Source organism: Dasypus novemcinctus, chromosome 20 (genome assembly GCF_030445035.2).
Source record: "Dasypus novemcinctus isolate mDasNov1 chromosome 20, mDasNov1.1.hap2, whole genome shotgun sequence".
Lineage (NCBI taxonomy): Eukaryota > Metazoa > Chordata > Mammalia > Cingulata > Dasypodidae > Dasypus > Dasypus novemcinctus.
In genome coordinates this window covers 16,413,931-16,430,857 of record NC_080692.1, presented here as the reverse complement: position 1 = coordinate 16,430,857, position 16,927 = coordinate 16,413,931, and the positions used below count along the sequence as shown (strand labels likewise).

At 39.5% G+C, this 16,927-nt stretch overlaps 1 pseudogene; it reads left to right on the top strand.

The window, feature by feature from the left end:
• The first annotated feature begins 7,838 nt into the window (after positions 1 to 7,838).
• On the top strand, positions 7,839 to 14,859 carry LOC101438716 (dihydrodiol dehydrogenase 3-like; annotated as a pseudogene).
• Positions 14,860 to 16,927: the final 2,068 nt, after the last annotated feature.

Sequence of the window (16,927 nt, the reverse complement as noted above, 5' to 3'; positions counted from 1 at the left end):
CATTAAGCAGAAATTCTATATTCAATGTCATAGTTTGAGGGTATAGAAAGAGTTCTAACAGTTTACTTGTTTGGTTGATTGGAAAAACATGTTTCAAATGGTGGACTACACTAAATGAAGTTGAAATGCCATAACTGCCTTAATATACTGTAGAGCCAGGTAACCAGAACTTTACAGAGATTGGAATATTAGGATGGATCAATAATGATAGATCACCCATCCAACTTCAGAGGACCCAGAGGATAGGAATTTCACAATGCCTTTCACAAGGAGAAGTTAAATTTGTGAGCGGAGCCCCAGCATCTTTGAAGAGCTCTGTGGTCACTCTTCCCTTTAGTTAAAAATTACAATGGGAGCTGGTGCCACTGAACTAGGATCCCTGAACGCAATTAGATAATTGGATCCTAGTGTAGCAGAGGCCAAATAGTGACAACTAATTCTAAGGACAATATAGGCAAGGCTGCCATAATGGACAGCAGAGTCAAAGCTGTAGTCCGAATAGTCTGACTTGCAGAGCTTTAATGTGGCTAGTTGACCATGGTGTCCCTAAAAGAGAAATATTTGGGTAGCGTACTAATCCTTACTTAACCTGTATAGTGGAAGAGTTCTAGGACAAGAGAACAGAAGGTTTACTTGAATCACCAAATCAGAGAGTCATGGTCTCATAAAAAATGTCCAGACCTGAGCTAGCTTACAGGTGCAGAACTCCTTGAATGAAAGGAGACTGGGGCGGCAGACTTGGCCCAGTAGTCAGGGCGTCCGTCTATCACATGGGAGGTCTGCGGTTCAAACCCCGGGCCTCCTTGACCCGTGTGGAGCTGGCCTATACGCAGTGCTGATGAGCGCAAGGAGTGCCGTGCCACGCAGGGGTGTCCCCCGCATAGGGGAGCCCCACACACAAGGAGTGCGCCCCATAAGGAGAGCCGCCCAGCATGAAAGTAAGTGCAGCCTGCCCAGGAACGGTGCTGTGCATGTGTAGAGCTGACACAAGATGACACAACAAAAACAACACAGATTCCTGTGCCACTGACAACAACAGAAGCAGATGAAGAAGATGCAGCAAATACACAGAGAACAGATAACGGGGGGGGGGGGGGGGAGAAATAAATAAGTAAATAAATCTTAAAAAAAAAAAAAAAGAAAGGAGACTGGGTCCCCTTCAAGAAGGACTCTACTATACTGCCTCAGAATTTTATTGCTTTTCTTCTTCCCAGACTTCCCCAAGGCATGTATGGTCCTTTACCAGGATGTGCTGTTCACTGAGGAATAGAAATAATCAGACTTTTGTGTGAGTACTATACACTGGATCTGAAAAGGCAATAATCCAGGAGAATCAAAACTGTGGTCCACCAGACAGAGGTCCACCAGGCTTATGGAGGTCAGGTGAACAACCATATTTAATTCAGGTCTAGTTCAGTGGGTCTCTGAAGGCTCCCTGTGGTTAATTACCAACTATCAAAATGAACAGTGGAAAAGACAGCAACAGGCAAAATTCTGACATTGCTTCTTTGACGTGTGAAGTGAAGAATATTATGGTAAAAAAAGGACAAATGGAAACCACTAGAACCGCCTCTTTCTAGGAAAATAGTAAACCAATAGCCTCCTTGGAGGGATTGCAGAAATTAATTATCAAGTACTCAAAGGATGCAGGAGTAATGACTAATGCCCGTTACTATTCAATTTCCCTATTTGGCCTGTGCAGAAAAGAGATAGAACTTGGAAAATGACAATGGATTATTGGAATTTTAATCAGGGAGTGTATCCAATTGGTGCTGCTGTTCTAGATGTGATTTCATTGCTTATGAAAATGATACATTCCCTGGTACCTGACAGGTACTTATTATCTGGAAAATGACTTTTTCCTCAATATCTGTTAGTAAAGACCTCCAGAAGCAGGCTGCTTTCAGCTGGCATAGACTGCAAAACACTTACACTCTTCCACCTCAGTGTAGAAGAACTCCCTAGTCCTATATCACATGTTAATCTCCAGGGATCTTGGTCAACTTCCCTTCCACAAAATGTCATAGTGGTCCATTACATTGTTGACATTATGCTGATTGGACCTAGTGAGAAGGAAGTATGCCAGTCTCATTTGTAAGATTGCTGAATGAAAGAGGGTTGGAAAAAAATCTGAAAAAAAATCAAGAGACTTCCACCTCAGTGAAATTTCTAGGGGTCCAGTAGTACATGACATGCTAAGATATACTATCTAAGGTGAGTGATATGTTGTTGCATGTGGGTCTATCTACACCCAAAAAAGGGGCACAGAACCTAGTTGGCCTCTTTGGAGTTGGAAGCAATATTTTATGTGTGCTATTCCTTCTAGTTTTGAGGGGGGCCCAGAACAAAAGGGGGCTCTGCAACATGTCCAGTCTTCCATGCAAGCTAATCTGTCACTTGGGCCATATGTTACAGCAGATCTAATGGCTCTTGAAATGCCAGTCGCAGATGATGAGGTTGTTTGGTGTATTTGGGAGGCCCATTAGTTGAATCACAGTGCAGACCCTAGGATTTTGGAACAAATTCTTATAATCCACTGAAAGGCAATAATCCAGGAGAGAAATACTCTCCTTTCGAAGGAGAACACCTTTTGGCCTCCTGATGTGCTTTACTAGAGACTAAATACTTAGGTTTACTCTGATGGGCTGAGATTCCCATCATAAATTGCCTTTTATTTGACCCAACTAGTTGAATAGTATACATGGTTGAATATATATATACCAATCCAGTGATTTGGATGGATGGTAAGGAACCTAGAAGGAACATGATTGTAAAATTGGTGACAAGGGGATCTGTGAAAAGATAGGTGGATAAATTTCTCTGAATGGACAAAAAACACAAAGAAATTTTGACCCATGCGAATAGTCACCAAAGGCTGACCTTAGCAGATGAGGATTTTCTTTTTGCATTAGTAGGTAGTTAACCCATTCTGTGGATAGTAGTCCATCTCTCTCCCCAGGCACTCCTATTATTGCCCAATAGATCATAAACAAATTTTCCCTAGTGACAGTGATAGAGATTATGAATGGGATCTTTAACCTGGGCTTCCACTCACCAAGTTTGACCTGGTTACAGCTACAGGTAAATGCGAATTTTCCAGCAACAGAGACTGGAATAGTGTAGAAGTTTGATACAGTTATCAATTGAAAAAATAGGTACTGGGTTACGTTTGTAAACTAGTGTGTACCTGGGTATGTTTGAATTACAATTAGGGCTTTGATTGGGCCTTGTCAGTAGGGAGTTAAGTCCCCACCATCCAAAGAGCTGGAAGTCACAGTTAAAAGACATGGCAAAGGACAGAGTTGGAGGTTTTGATGTGGAGTTTTAATTTGGAGTTTAATGCTTGAGTCTTTAGCTGGAGTCTTGACAATTAAGCTCACAGAGGAAAGAGAAACAAGCCCTGGGAAGAGAAGTCATGAGCCAGGAGAAGAACATAGAGGAATAGAGATGGCTCCTTAGACACGGCAGAAACCCCAGGAAGAGAGAAAGAGCCATCCACCTGATACTCTACAGCTGACCTTGTGTAGAGAGGCAAAGCCTAGAGAGCCTCATAGTCTCAGCTGACCTTGTGGTGAAAATAGAGGGTCTGAGCCCAGAGAGAAGCAAGATCTGGGAAGAGAGGAACCCAGGAAGCCTGAACCTGGCAGACGTTGCCTGCTACCTTGCTCCAACACGTGGAAATAGACCTTGTCGAGGGAAGTAAGTTATGCCTTGTGGCCTGGTATCTGTAAGCTTCTGCCCCAAATAAATACCCTTTATAAAAGTCAACAGATTTCTGGTATTTTGCATCAGCCCCCCTTTGATTACTTAATACACAGTGTCCCAAATATGGCACCATTCCCCCTGGTAATCAGTCAGCTACCCTGGTGGCAGCTAGATCCATTAGACCACTTTCATCATGGAAAGCACATCATTTTATTCATCCTGGAACAGTTACTAGTGGTACCAACTTGCCTTCCCTGCAGGCAAAGTTTTTGCCAAAACTACCATCTATGGATTTAGATTGCCCTTATCCACCATCCCAGTATTCCATACAGCATTGCTTCTCATCAAGGAACTCATTTCACAGAAAAATGAAGGGTGTGAATGGGCCCATGATCCTGGATTCACTGCTTTTACCATGTATCTCATCATCCTGAAACAGCTAGCTTGATAAAGGGTGAAATGGTTTTTTGAAGAGTCAGTTAGAGTGTAGTTAGGTAGCAATACCTTGCACAGTTGGGGCATGGTTCTCTATGAAAGTGTATATGCTTTTCATCAGTGTCTATCATATGGTTTCATTTCTCCTGTATCTAGGACTCACAAGTAGGAATCAAACAATAGAAATGGATGAGGAACTATCCATTGTTGTATTTATGTAGACCTTCAATACGGTTTCAGGAGACATGTATGGGTTTCAAATTGAGAAGGGGTGAACTGTGATGGTTATTTTTATAATTCAAATTGTCTCACATTCAGCTGATTAGAAAAATACTAATCCAGATGTTGTACTTAAGGCATATTGATTAAAGTGTACCTTCATTTGACATAAAGTAAAGGATATTATCCTTGATAATGTGGGTGACCCTTATCCAAAGAGTCAAAGTCTTTAAAAGCAAAAAATAGGATAACCTGAGATGAAGAAATTCTATCTCAGTCATGATCAAGTTTTATCTGAGTTTCTAACATGCTGGACTTACCTAATGATATTGGTTTTGCTTCTCTGGTATTCCCTGATGGATAACTTGCATATTTTTAATTTTCAATCTCTTTCTATCTACAGTCTATGAAAATGCTGTGCCATGTTCACTTTCAAACTAAAATTTTATCACTTTTATGACCTTCAAAATTAATAAATAGCCTCCTAACTATTTTGCCTCAGTCTGCCATTGTCCATCTATATTCCATTCCTGAGAGGACAGCTCAAAATCTTCCAATACTTTTTGCTCGTTCACAGAGTAAAAGCTCCAACCACTTCAGTGGCTTAAAGAATGTACCCAATTTATCTTTTCATTAACTTCCTGACATCTTTACTATCTTGCTTATGCCACTACAGCCCCAACGCCTTCCTATTATTACCAAGAACATGCTTATCATGCTATTGCTGCAGGGATTTTGCCTTTGATGCTCTCTCTGCCTGAAATATATATTCTCAGAAATCTGCATGAGTTACCTCCTCCCTTTCACAACAATAATATCCCTCAGCATGCTATTAAAAATTACTTTCCTTTCTCCTTCCATTTCCTATCCTTTCCCCCTTCCTTTATTTTTCTTCATATCGGTTCTCATCATTTCATGTGCTCTTCATCCTACATATATAGATATTTATCCCCTCTACTGGAAAGTAAGCTCCATGAGGTCACAGATTTTGTCTGTTTTTATCATTACTGTATTCTTTGAGTCTATGTAGACACTAAGTGGCTAAACCTACTCAATAACTATTGTTGAATATTATACCTTGTCACACAACTCTTGAACATTACACTGAGGGATCATCTTAAAACTTTCTCTGACAAGTTCAATTTGGGTTAACTGCCCCTCTCTATATATTCTTCTATGATTCTATATTTGTTTTTCTGTATTGCATGTATGGTGCTCTATTGTAGTTGACTTGACCTGTCTTGCCTGTATCAGTTTTAAGATGCTACGTTTGTAGCAATGTTTGTCAACATGACACAGCTTAGCAGTGTATTATGTGAAGGGTCCTTCATAGCCTGCAATCGAGTGTCAGCAGCAGGGCTGCAGTCTCATCTGAAGGCTTGACTGGAATCCACTTCCAAACTCACTTGGTGTTGCCAGAACTCAGTTCCTTGTAAGTGGTTCTACTCAAGGTCTCAGTTCCCTGTTGGCTATTGGCCAGAGTCTTCTCCCCATTCCTTGTCACTTAGACCTCTACCAATTGGCCACTGGCTTCATCAAAGTGCGTGAGCTGAGCAGGCAAAAGAGGAGTCTGCTAGCAGGACTGACATGTCAATCTTGTAAACCTTATCACAGGATTAATGTCCTCTTACTGTTTCTATATTCTATTGATTAGAAATGAATTACAAGTATAGCCCACATTCGAGAGGAGCGATTATATTGGGGTGTGAATACAAAAGGTGGGGGTCATTGTGGACCATCTTGAATTCTGTCCACTACTCACTTATGAATTATGAGCAGCTTGAGAGCATTAGCTGTCATTCATGTCCTTTAAGATACATTAGAAAAGGAGAGGTGCCTGGCAGCCTGAGATAAACATCTTTCCCATTATGAAGGGAAGATATATTCTGTAACTACATGCTATAAGGCATGATATCGGATTATGCAAAAGTATTTGGATAAATTAAAAATGCATATTTTATAAGGCCTCTTAAAAGACAAATGAATATCACAATTGCCTGATAAATCTTCACCAAAGGAGACCTGCATTACACTGAACTGTCTACTTTCATTCATCAAGATCCTAGACTTCTGATTGAGGAACACGAGAGGAAAAATGATGTCTCTGCACTACAGAAAAGAATCAGTGAAAAACAGAAAAATATTGCATGGGGTATTAGACATATTTGTAGCCTATTCAATGACCGGCTCTAGGCTGCTAACATTTAAGAAACAGTTTCTTGTGGATTTGTACAAAATTGACCTAATCCTGTTTATTTCAACAGTTTTAGGAGGGAAATATAATTAGTATACCTATCAGACTTATGGCTAACGCAAGGTGGAACAAATCCCTTGTCAACCCCTCCCCCAGCTGCATACATGTGGACTAGGGTGGAGGTTTAGGAAGGGATACCGATTGAGGAGCGCAGATGGAAAACTGAGTGAGTAGGTACATAAAAGCAAGTTCTAAGTATGGAGCAAACCCTTTCTTTGTACAAATATATTTATTAGTATAATCCTTATTAAAATTTTTTTTAACTGGAAGTCTTCTCAGAACCTAGATTTCAGAGTATATTGTGATCCTCCAAGGGATATTTGGGAAGATTCTCCCTACATCTAACTTTTTTCCTGATGGTAACTCAGTTAAGCCCAACACCAAGGTCTCCTCCAGAAAACAAACTTGTTCCTGGAACGAGGTAGGCCGTAGTGGATATTCACTCGGCAACAACACTTTACCCCATATGGCCATTCCAGGAAACTTTAGCCATATCAATGAATCAGTTACTTAGCAAAGTGCAATTTATTACAATTGACCAGGGAACCTTGGTGGTTATTGGTCATCTTGTTCATGTTTCCAATAGTTTTATTCACCTACTGTTCACCAGCTATTGAAAGAGTGGTTTCTATCCTAGGATTATCAGTCTGGCTAAATGCATGCCATGTAATGTTGGACAGTTGAGAAGGTCAGAAGTTATGAATTGCATATACTCACAGCCTGGGTGAGCGGGACACTGCATCACACAAGGTCAGAGATTGAACTTGGGAACAGACTGCACAGCCAGTGCCCATAGGGATTGGGCTAAGTGATAGCAGGAGGGTGCAGTGAATCCAGGCCCCATAGGAGCAGGGGGGAGGGGGATTGGCTTCTTTGATAACTTCATGAGCTAGCAGGAAACTGATTTCTTTCTCACTTAGAAAAATGAACTACAGTAAACTCTTTGATGAGAAAAGAAAAACAAGTGAAATGGTGCTAATTCTATTCTCACTTGATGTAATGTCCCTTTAAGCATGGCCACTCCTACCATGTTATTTGTTATAAATTGAACAGTGCTGTTGGGTCTTCTCATCTGCAGTTTGGGCATCTCTTTTGCAGTTAGGGCATGTCTTTTGCCATTAGGGCATTTCCTTTGCAGTTAGGTTATTGCCTTGGTGTTGTTGAAAAATCTGCTGGAGGAAAAGGAAAGAGAACAGTCCCTGTGTATTTTGAAGGGTGAGAAGCAATGGATCTCAAACAGTGAGTGTAACTAAACAATGGACACTTTCATGCCTGTACTGGGATTCGCACCTATTCACCTGAAGAGGTAAGAGTACAGGGCTCGGGGTCAAGGTTGTAAAAAGAAAAGAATTTGGATGGGTGGTTTCCAGTCTAGGGTGCCATAGATTCAGCTCCTGTGTGACACTGGGGGATCCTCTTTGTTTCGATTTCACCAGGTTAGAGCCAGTCCATGGATAAAATCTTCAGCCAGTGCTTCAGGGTCTTAGAGTTTGGTCACCTATAGATTATTCTGGGCATGACTTTTCCTCTTGTTTCTAGCTTCTTAGAAGAAATGAACCTCAGCAGTTAGGGCACTTGCTGTTAGCTGTCTGCTTTAGATTCATTGCAATGAGTAACTTCTCAGTACATTTCTGTAATTCAGGAAATATTTACTTTGTAGTCTTTCATGGTAATAAATCATAGCTATGACAACAACTGTATTCTTAGTTCTTTAAGAACTTCTAGTGAATCTCTGGACCTGGAGGTGGTCGGGGGACTTGCAATGCCAGTAAACTAGAATTCCAGTTTTCCTGGTCTCGAAAGTGTTCCTGGGATCCACAACTATCAAAAATAAACTTGAGAAAGCCCCAAACAAACTGGGATAAATTGTTCCAACTACATGGAGAACTAACACAAGAAGTGAGGGAATAATTGATTCTGGTTAAGGCCGCCGTTGGGACATGACTATCTGTTAATGAAATGAATCTCTGACCACTGCCTTCATTGCTCCTCTAGATTCCTAAAAGTAAAGTAGAGGAGGCCACCAAAGTAGCTATTCATGGTGGGTATCATCATATTGGTGCTGTCTATGTGTATGAAAATGAAGAGAAAGTTGGACAGGCCATCCGAAGTAAGATTACAGATGGCATTGTGAAGATAGAAGAAATATTCCATACTTCGAAGGTGTGTGTATATGTTGTGTGCATGTGTGTCTGTGAACATTTGTGAAATGTGATTGTGTGTAGACATGGGATGATATGATTAGTTGAGTAGCTATTTTCTGAATTATACTAATTTGTATGCCTTTTATTCACACACACGTGTTATGGTTCTATTATTATTTCTATGCTCATATTTTATGACCCTTACGTTTAATCGCTTTACTTTCTGACAGCAAAAATAGCAGGGCAGGGAAGAGGAAAGGGAAGGAAAAAAACAATAAAAAAATAAAAAATAAATAAAGAGACGTCTTAAAAAAATAAAAAAGATAGCAATATAAGAGAGCCAATAGAGTATCTAAAAATAGAATGCTAAATTTTCTCAAAATGTGTCAGCACATATCACCATGGAAAACCAACTTCCATTCCCTTATGCATGCAAAAGTAATAATAAAATATTCATCCTAATGAGTTTTATGAGGATGAAACTAGACAAATTGCCAGAAAGTGCTTTGTAACATCTATAAAATATAAATCTAACAATGGACATTCTTATTACTTGATAATGATTTTTATTTCTTGAGTTATTTCCTTCCATTGAGGAACATACTCAAAAAAGAATAGTTTCTTTTAATATGTCATAGGAAAAGGAAACCCAAGGTAAAAGGAAACTTTTTCTCATCAAGTGTTCAAGTAGTAGAAAACTTTGAAAATATTGGTTCAATTGAACCATTCAAGATTTGACACTAAAGTCCTTGAAAAAATGCCTGTGGGAAACATTTTTGTTAGGTACCTTAATGGAACTCTTCCAGCATGGCTATTTTTCAGTGTTCTTCATTTACTATGTATGCAAGAATTCCCCTAACATTAATCTGTTTTACTTTGGCAAGATTTCCATCTCTTTTGTAATACTTTGTTCATTTTCTTCTATTTCCTTTCAAAATTTTCCATATCATTTTGATGTTGTAGAGAGCCGTAAAATATAAAAGATATTAACAAAGGAATGGTATTATGAATGAAACTCAAAGATTAGGTCTATACATACTGATTACATTCTGGGTTGATCAATGATTCAAGCATGGCTTATATTTAGTCAAAATGGTGAATAAGTTTCAGTTGTGAATTTGCTCAACTAGTCACACTCCATCTGTTTTCTGTTTCTTAATCTCATTCACCAAGTCAGCTGAAGTATTAAAGGAACCTGTCTTTTATTTGACCTCTGCAGCTTTGGGTCACTTTCTTTAGACCAGAGTTGGTCCACCAGCCTTGGAAAGGTCACTGAAGACACGTCAGCTAGACTATGTGCACCTTTATATTATTCATTCCCCAACAGCTATGAAGGTTAGCAATTTGCATGATCAAACCATTTTTACTTTCTCTAGCCACATGCCTTTCATTCATATAAATGACTCAATTATGCTTTTTTAGGAGGATGGAGGGATTATGAAACTGCATTCATCTGTCTGTTTTTTATTGAATGTTTATATCCCTAAATTCCCTACACCACGCCTCCCAGTGATTAGAGTTCAGCAAGTCCAAGTCTCTGCCTCAAAATCTTTAACAAATATCCCTGGCCGGGTCCAAGGCATAGACATGATTATGACTCCTGAGTCCATTGGGCTCCTTCACATTCACAGTTTTCGTGTAGCTGTTAGACACAATGAAACTTCCTTATATGGGTCTGCAAGGTGGTTTTTCTCCTCTCTCACCAATTTCAGGCTGAAAAGAGGTTTGTCGTTGCTCACTCTGGGTTGGTCTAAAACTAGCAGGCTCCACAGGGACCTGCAGCCCTTGCTCTTATGGTTGGCACCACCTCATTTGGGGCTTTGTAGCCTGGTTTTATCCAATGACTCTGTTGTAAGGATTATTAAATAAAAGTAGCAGAAATATGATTAAGCTACTTAAGCAAATCTAAGAGGTTATTTATTATGCAAATGGAATATCCAAGATAATGCTAGTTTTAATGATTCAATGTTGTTTTCAGAAAATTTTCCTACTCTTAGCTCTGAATTCTCTCAGTTCAGCTTTATTTTTGTCCCACATTTTCCATGGTGTCCATATGCCCTTGGAGTAGGTCAAAGCTCATGGAGATAAATACTTGAGTCTTTTCAGCCTCCATATTAGTCCTAAGAACAATCTAGATAGACTGTGTTGTATCTTTACCTCTGGGCCTTCACATGTCTAGGGGATGAGGAACTGTGATCATTATGTGTGGGACAAGGTTATAACGCATCTTTTAAATATCTTTGCCCCCTTGTAGCTTTTTTTTGTTTGCTATCTGCTTTCTCTCTCTTTTTGCTGTGTGTTCTTCTGTATCTATATTATTTATTTTATTTCCCCTCCCCCCTTTGGCTTGCTTGCTTGCTATCTGTTCTCTGTGCCATTCATTGCATTGTCTTCTGTGTTTTTTTTTTTTTGCTTGTCTCCCTTTTCTGTTGCGTCATCTTGGTGAGTTGGTTCTCTGCAGTGCCTGCAGGCTGGGCAGCTCTCCACAGCTTGCCGGCAAGCCTCCCTTCACAAGGAGGCCCGGGATGTGAACCCAGGGCTTCCCATGTGGTAGACGGGAGCCCAACTGATTGATCCACAGCCGCTTCCCTATAATGCATTTTTGGTGGAAATTGAGGCCACATAATGGACTGTTTTCTTAGATGAAGGAAAGACATTTCCAAAATAGAATGGGCAGACAGAAGTAACATAAGTCCATTATAATTCCCCATTAGAATCTTGGGCAAAATATAGTTATTGAACATTTAATAGATGGAAGAGATTATAAAGCCAGTCTCTGAAGACATTTATTACCACTCCATATACAAACCACATTGAAAAATTAGAGCTGGAGGGTTTCACCAACCTCATGGATCTTTAAGGTCCAAAGCCTTGATGACCTGTCAGCACAACCAAGGGCAGAGGCATTCATCTGTGAACTCCCTATAATGATTCCTTCTGTTCTAGCCCAGGGAATATCTTCTTTCAAAAGATGAACATGGAAAACCTATATTTGACACAGTGGATCTCTGTGAGATGTGGGAGGTGAGTGCTGTTCCTCAGAAGATTAAGCTCAAACAAGAAAGTCCAGAGAGGGGGGTTATGGTTCACTCTTTGACCAGTAAAAATTTAGGATTGTCCCAAGATGAACCTCAACCTAAGTGCTCTCAAATTTATAATCAGGGTTGGAGAAAGGATCCCAAAATTCTCTAGAAGCTTGAACATTTTTTATTCTTTAGTAGCAGATTCCTGGTCATACAATGTGACCTTGCTTCACAAGGGAAACTGACACAACCCCATGGCCACTGAGGTTCTGTACAAGCAGAAAAACCTTCTCCTGGAGGATGGAAGAGGAAAATTTTCTATTGGTTTTAGAAGGGTACCTACATTTGGATTTAGAGTTATATTAATATTATCACAATCATCAACCCTCTATTCCCAAGAATAGTGAGTGTTTGGGACACATAAAATCTCAGAACAGCTACTGGAATTGCAACATCATCTACACTCCTAACTTCAGCCTAGACCTCCACTGGAAATGAGAGTAAGACATGTAGAATTTTTATGTCTCCACCTGCATTTTGACAAAAGTTCGGAAATTGTTTTTTTCTGAACAATCTTACTTTGTTTAGTTAATCTGATTCTTGCTAATCTTCATTAACATAACCTAGGTAGAACTTTGACCTCTGGAACAGAATTTTATTGAAAAGTTTAATCATAAAATGTCCAGTTAACTCAATGACTGCCGACCCCTATCCTTCCTCTATTGTCTGATGCAAATGAATCTCTGTACCTATCCTGGCAGGAGATAAGGAAGAACTTTCCCACTGACTTAGCCATCACTTTGGTTCCCAGCCTGGTACCCACTCTATCATATGGTATTCCATGTGCCAATCTAGTATGTTTTACCATTTCTCAGCCTACTTCTTTCTACACTCAAACTGAAGGTATTCTGACTGAAGGCATACTGAGAAGCTATTATGTTGGGGAACAGGGAATAAAAGTCCTTGCCCTCATTGTTCTTGCATTCATGTCAAAGAAGACAGAAAATAAACTAGGAAAGGATAAACACAACTGGTCAGATGATGATAAGGTATGTGGAAACAATAAAATAAGGAGGATGGGGCATATCATGGGGGAGGTATCTGGTGCATTTACAATTTCACATACATTTAAGTGAGATCTTCGTTTAAATGGAGATATTCGAGCAGAGGTATACAATAAGGTGTGAATCTTGAGAGACCTAAGGGATGACTATCTAGGGATAGGGGACAACAAGCTCAAAAGTCTTTAAGTGCTAGAGTGGTTGTAACTAAAGAACAGCAAGATAGCTCATTGGAGTGTAAGAGGATAGAGTGCCAGAGGGCAAATGTGAGATCAGATCTGGAAGGGCTTTTTTAGGAAGGACTTTGAGTTTTATTCAATATGAACTTGGAAGCTGTCAGAAGGTTTTGATCTGATTTAGTTTTTCATAAGGGCACTGTATTTTGCATTCTCTAATACAGCAGCCACTAGCCATATAAGGTCATTTACACATACATTAAATACAAATCAAAACTATAAAAAACTCAGTATTTCAAGCACATAATTTAGGTGGTAAATAGCCACAGTTTTCTAGTGTTTACCATATTAAACAGGGTGCACATGTACTATTTCCATAAGAGAATGTTCTGTTGAAGAGCACTGTATCTAAATCCTGTGTACTACAGACAAGAGAGGAGAGGACAGAAGCAGGAATACTGGCTAGGATACACGTGAAACAATCAGGAAGAATAAACATGATATGACAGCATGGAGGCAATAAAGGTTGGATTCTGGACCGGTTCTGAAGGCAGAGATAACAGGGATTTCTGCTGTAATAGAAGACAGGTGTGAGAAAACGTGAAGAACATATTAATCCTGAGTTACTTGATCTGAGCAAATGGGAGGGTGGAGCTGGCATTCACTGTGATGCAGAAGTCTTCAGGACAAGCAGGTTAGGGTAGAAGATCAGTAGATTTGTTTTCGACTTGGTTAGTATTAGATAACTATTCTGACATCCCAACAGAGACAGCTATAAGATGGAGATATCAAGTTGTGAATCTGGGCAAATAGACAGTATTCAAAGCATGAATTGGATGAGACCACTTGAGAGTGAGAGAAGATAGAGAAGACATTAGTTCTGAAGCTTGAGACTAGAACCTTCCAATTGAGAGCTATGATGAAACCCTAGCAAGAGGAGATCTGAGGGATTCAGAGGACAACCAAAATAGTTGTGCCTAGAAGCAAGCGTTGAAAGTGTTTTAAGGACAAAATTCTCGACTGTGTCCAATGCTACCACTAGATCAAAAGAGATAAGCAACACTGGATTTAGCAATTCATGATCTTGACAAAGACTGGGGGAAAGGAAGGAAGGGAGGTTATTGGAATGTTATAGAGAAAGGGGAGTATGAATTGGGAGCAGTGAGTATAAGCAGTTATTTCCCTCAATGTACAAGTTTGCTAGAAAAAATAGTCATTTCTTTCTATTTACTTCTTCTCCTTCCCCTTTTCATTTCTTACTTTCTTCTTTGAGAAAATCAAACTCAGTCAGTTTCATGGTCATTTCTTGGCACTTGTTCTTTCATTGTTTCTTGAATTTATCTTAACCAGTCTTCACAACCTCTTCCTCCCAAGCCCTGGAGAAGTGTAAGGATGCAGAATTGACCAAGTCTATTGGTGTGTCCAACTTTAACCACAAGCAGCTGGAGAAGATTCAGCAGAAGCCAGGCCCAAGTACAAGCCCATCTGCAACCAGGTGAGTAGCCTACATACCCCATCGGGCCATTCCTTTTTCTGTTCTTCACACAGTTCTTCCTCCACTTCTTCCAGATGCCTAATTATCCTCCCCTCCTACTCATCTTACCTTTGTTGACCAGAATATTCCAGAGAACAGCTCATCTGTCTCAAAGGGCAGAGATAGAACCCTTAATTGTATCTATGCCTTGTAAAGTCTTAGTGAAAATGATAGGGAGACATTAGCACGTAAGTATATGAAAGAATTTAGAGGAAAGGAGATGAGATCAAGGAGAGCTGGAAGAGTTAACAACACCTTTAAGAGGTACGTGGACTTTACTTGAGATTTTAGGCATGAGCAGAGATTGAGTGGTGAAGGTGATTTGGAATGAATTGCCTTTAGTAAGGACATTCATTAAGCATGAACGCTTAAGTCAAATCCAAGGATGAGTCAAAGTAAGATGAGATAGGTTTTAAGGTTTGTCTTGGGTTTGGAACCCATATTCCTTTGTCATGTTTCTTGACCCAGGAAGTACCCATATGGCAAAAATTAATATTAAACTATTAAAGTATTCCATGGTTAAGGGATTAAGTAATCAGTTTATGTTGATGATAAAGGTAGAAGAAATCCAACCAAAGGGACTATTCTCAGGTAGGTAAGGCAGGTCTTTCGCCTATATCTTAGTCCGGTTCTCCTCCCTGCTTCTACAGTTAAATTGACTTTTAATGTCGGAGTCGTGGACATGAAGGGTATTGGAAATGAAAGATAAAGAGAGATTGGGATTAGGGGATCTGAGAGTATTGATTTCTCAAGTTCATTAGACAAATTTATTAGTCTCAGAGGCCTGCTTATATACTCCAACAGGCCGTGAGAAGCAGAAACTATTCTAGATAACTATTACCATTAGACAGGAATTATTCTAAATAACTATTACCATTAGCTCATTCAAAATAATACAGTGGATTAGATAGAAACCAAAGCTCACAATGTTCTATTATGTTACTGAAACAAATATACTTATGAATCTTGTTGACCAAGTCGTCCCGTGCTATCATGTACTGGTCCCGCCAAGATGTTACATCCATGCTATCAAGTTCCATCAGGATGTTACATCTCCCTGCACGTGCACCTCTAGGGACAGCATGACCCAGTTGTTAAAGAAATAACTTGCTATTATGGAAACAACATGCCCTTGTTTCCCACATTTAAAATATCTATTCTCAGACTGATTATTTGTTCAAACTTAACTTTAAAAACTTAGATGATTAGCAGCACTATGGTCCTCAGGAAACTTCTATATTATCCTCATATGTGTTCTGATTTATAAGCATCTCAGCACATCTTTGACCTCATTTATTTCCCTAAATTTTCACATTCATATATGTGCCCTGTACACTACCACCTCCACAAAATCAGGAAGAGGATAAACTGGGTGGAGAGAAGGTTGGGCAAGAGCTTGAAATTTAGGTTCTCACCATATCTCTGTAATTTAATCTGTAATCCTGGTCAAGTGACATCTAATTTTCTTCCTTTCTAAAATAAAGTTGTTTGATTAGGTGGTATTCAGATTCCATAACTCTTGGATACTTTTGCCAAGACCTAATTGCCAGCTCTGAGCCAGAACTGACAGCCTAACCCATCACAGTGGATAATCCCCAGCATATTTGCTGTGTCTTAAAAGTGAGAAGGCCAATGTCCAGATGAAAATCTCCTCTTCCCTGAATCCCTGCAGGAAGTGGTCCCATTCCTATAGTAAAGTGAAATGTTCTTCTCATCTCTGGTATTTTAAACTTCTAATGACTTAAGTTTTTAAAAATTATGTTTAAACTTTAGACAGTATGAAGCAAAACTATAGCATTGATCTGGAGAAAGTGGCCATGATAGTTGGTGAGGGCAGGGAGAGGGAAGAAGAGATGAGATGTGGGGACATTTTGGGACTTGGAGTTGTCCTAAACCATATTGCAGGGAGAGTTGCTGGACATTATATATCTGCCATAACCCACTGATCGTACTGGGGGAGAGTGTAAACTAAAATGTAATCTATAATCCATGTGTTGCAGCAGTGCTCCAAAATGGAATCATAAAAGGCAATGAATGTGCCACTATGATGAAAAAGGTTGTTGATGTGGGATGAGTGGGGAGTTGGGGTGTGGCATATATGAGAAACCCTTATATTTTTCAATGTAACAATTTTTGTGATCTATGTATCTTTAAAAACATTTTAAAGACAATTTAATTAAAAGAAATCAAAATTACGTCATGTTTCTTTCCATGCCAATATCAGTTGGCCTATTCCTGTATCACTTTCAGAGACATTCCCTGATTATATACCCTCCTTAAAAATCAGTGCAGAATGGTATACACTTAGATTTAAAATTTTTATTTTAGAGACACAAAATTCAATTTTGATTGTAAAAGATAAACTATGGCTTTCAG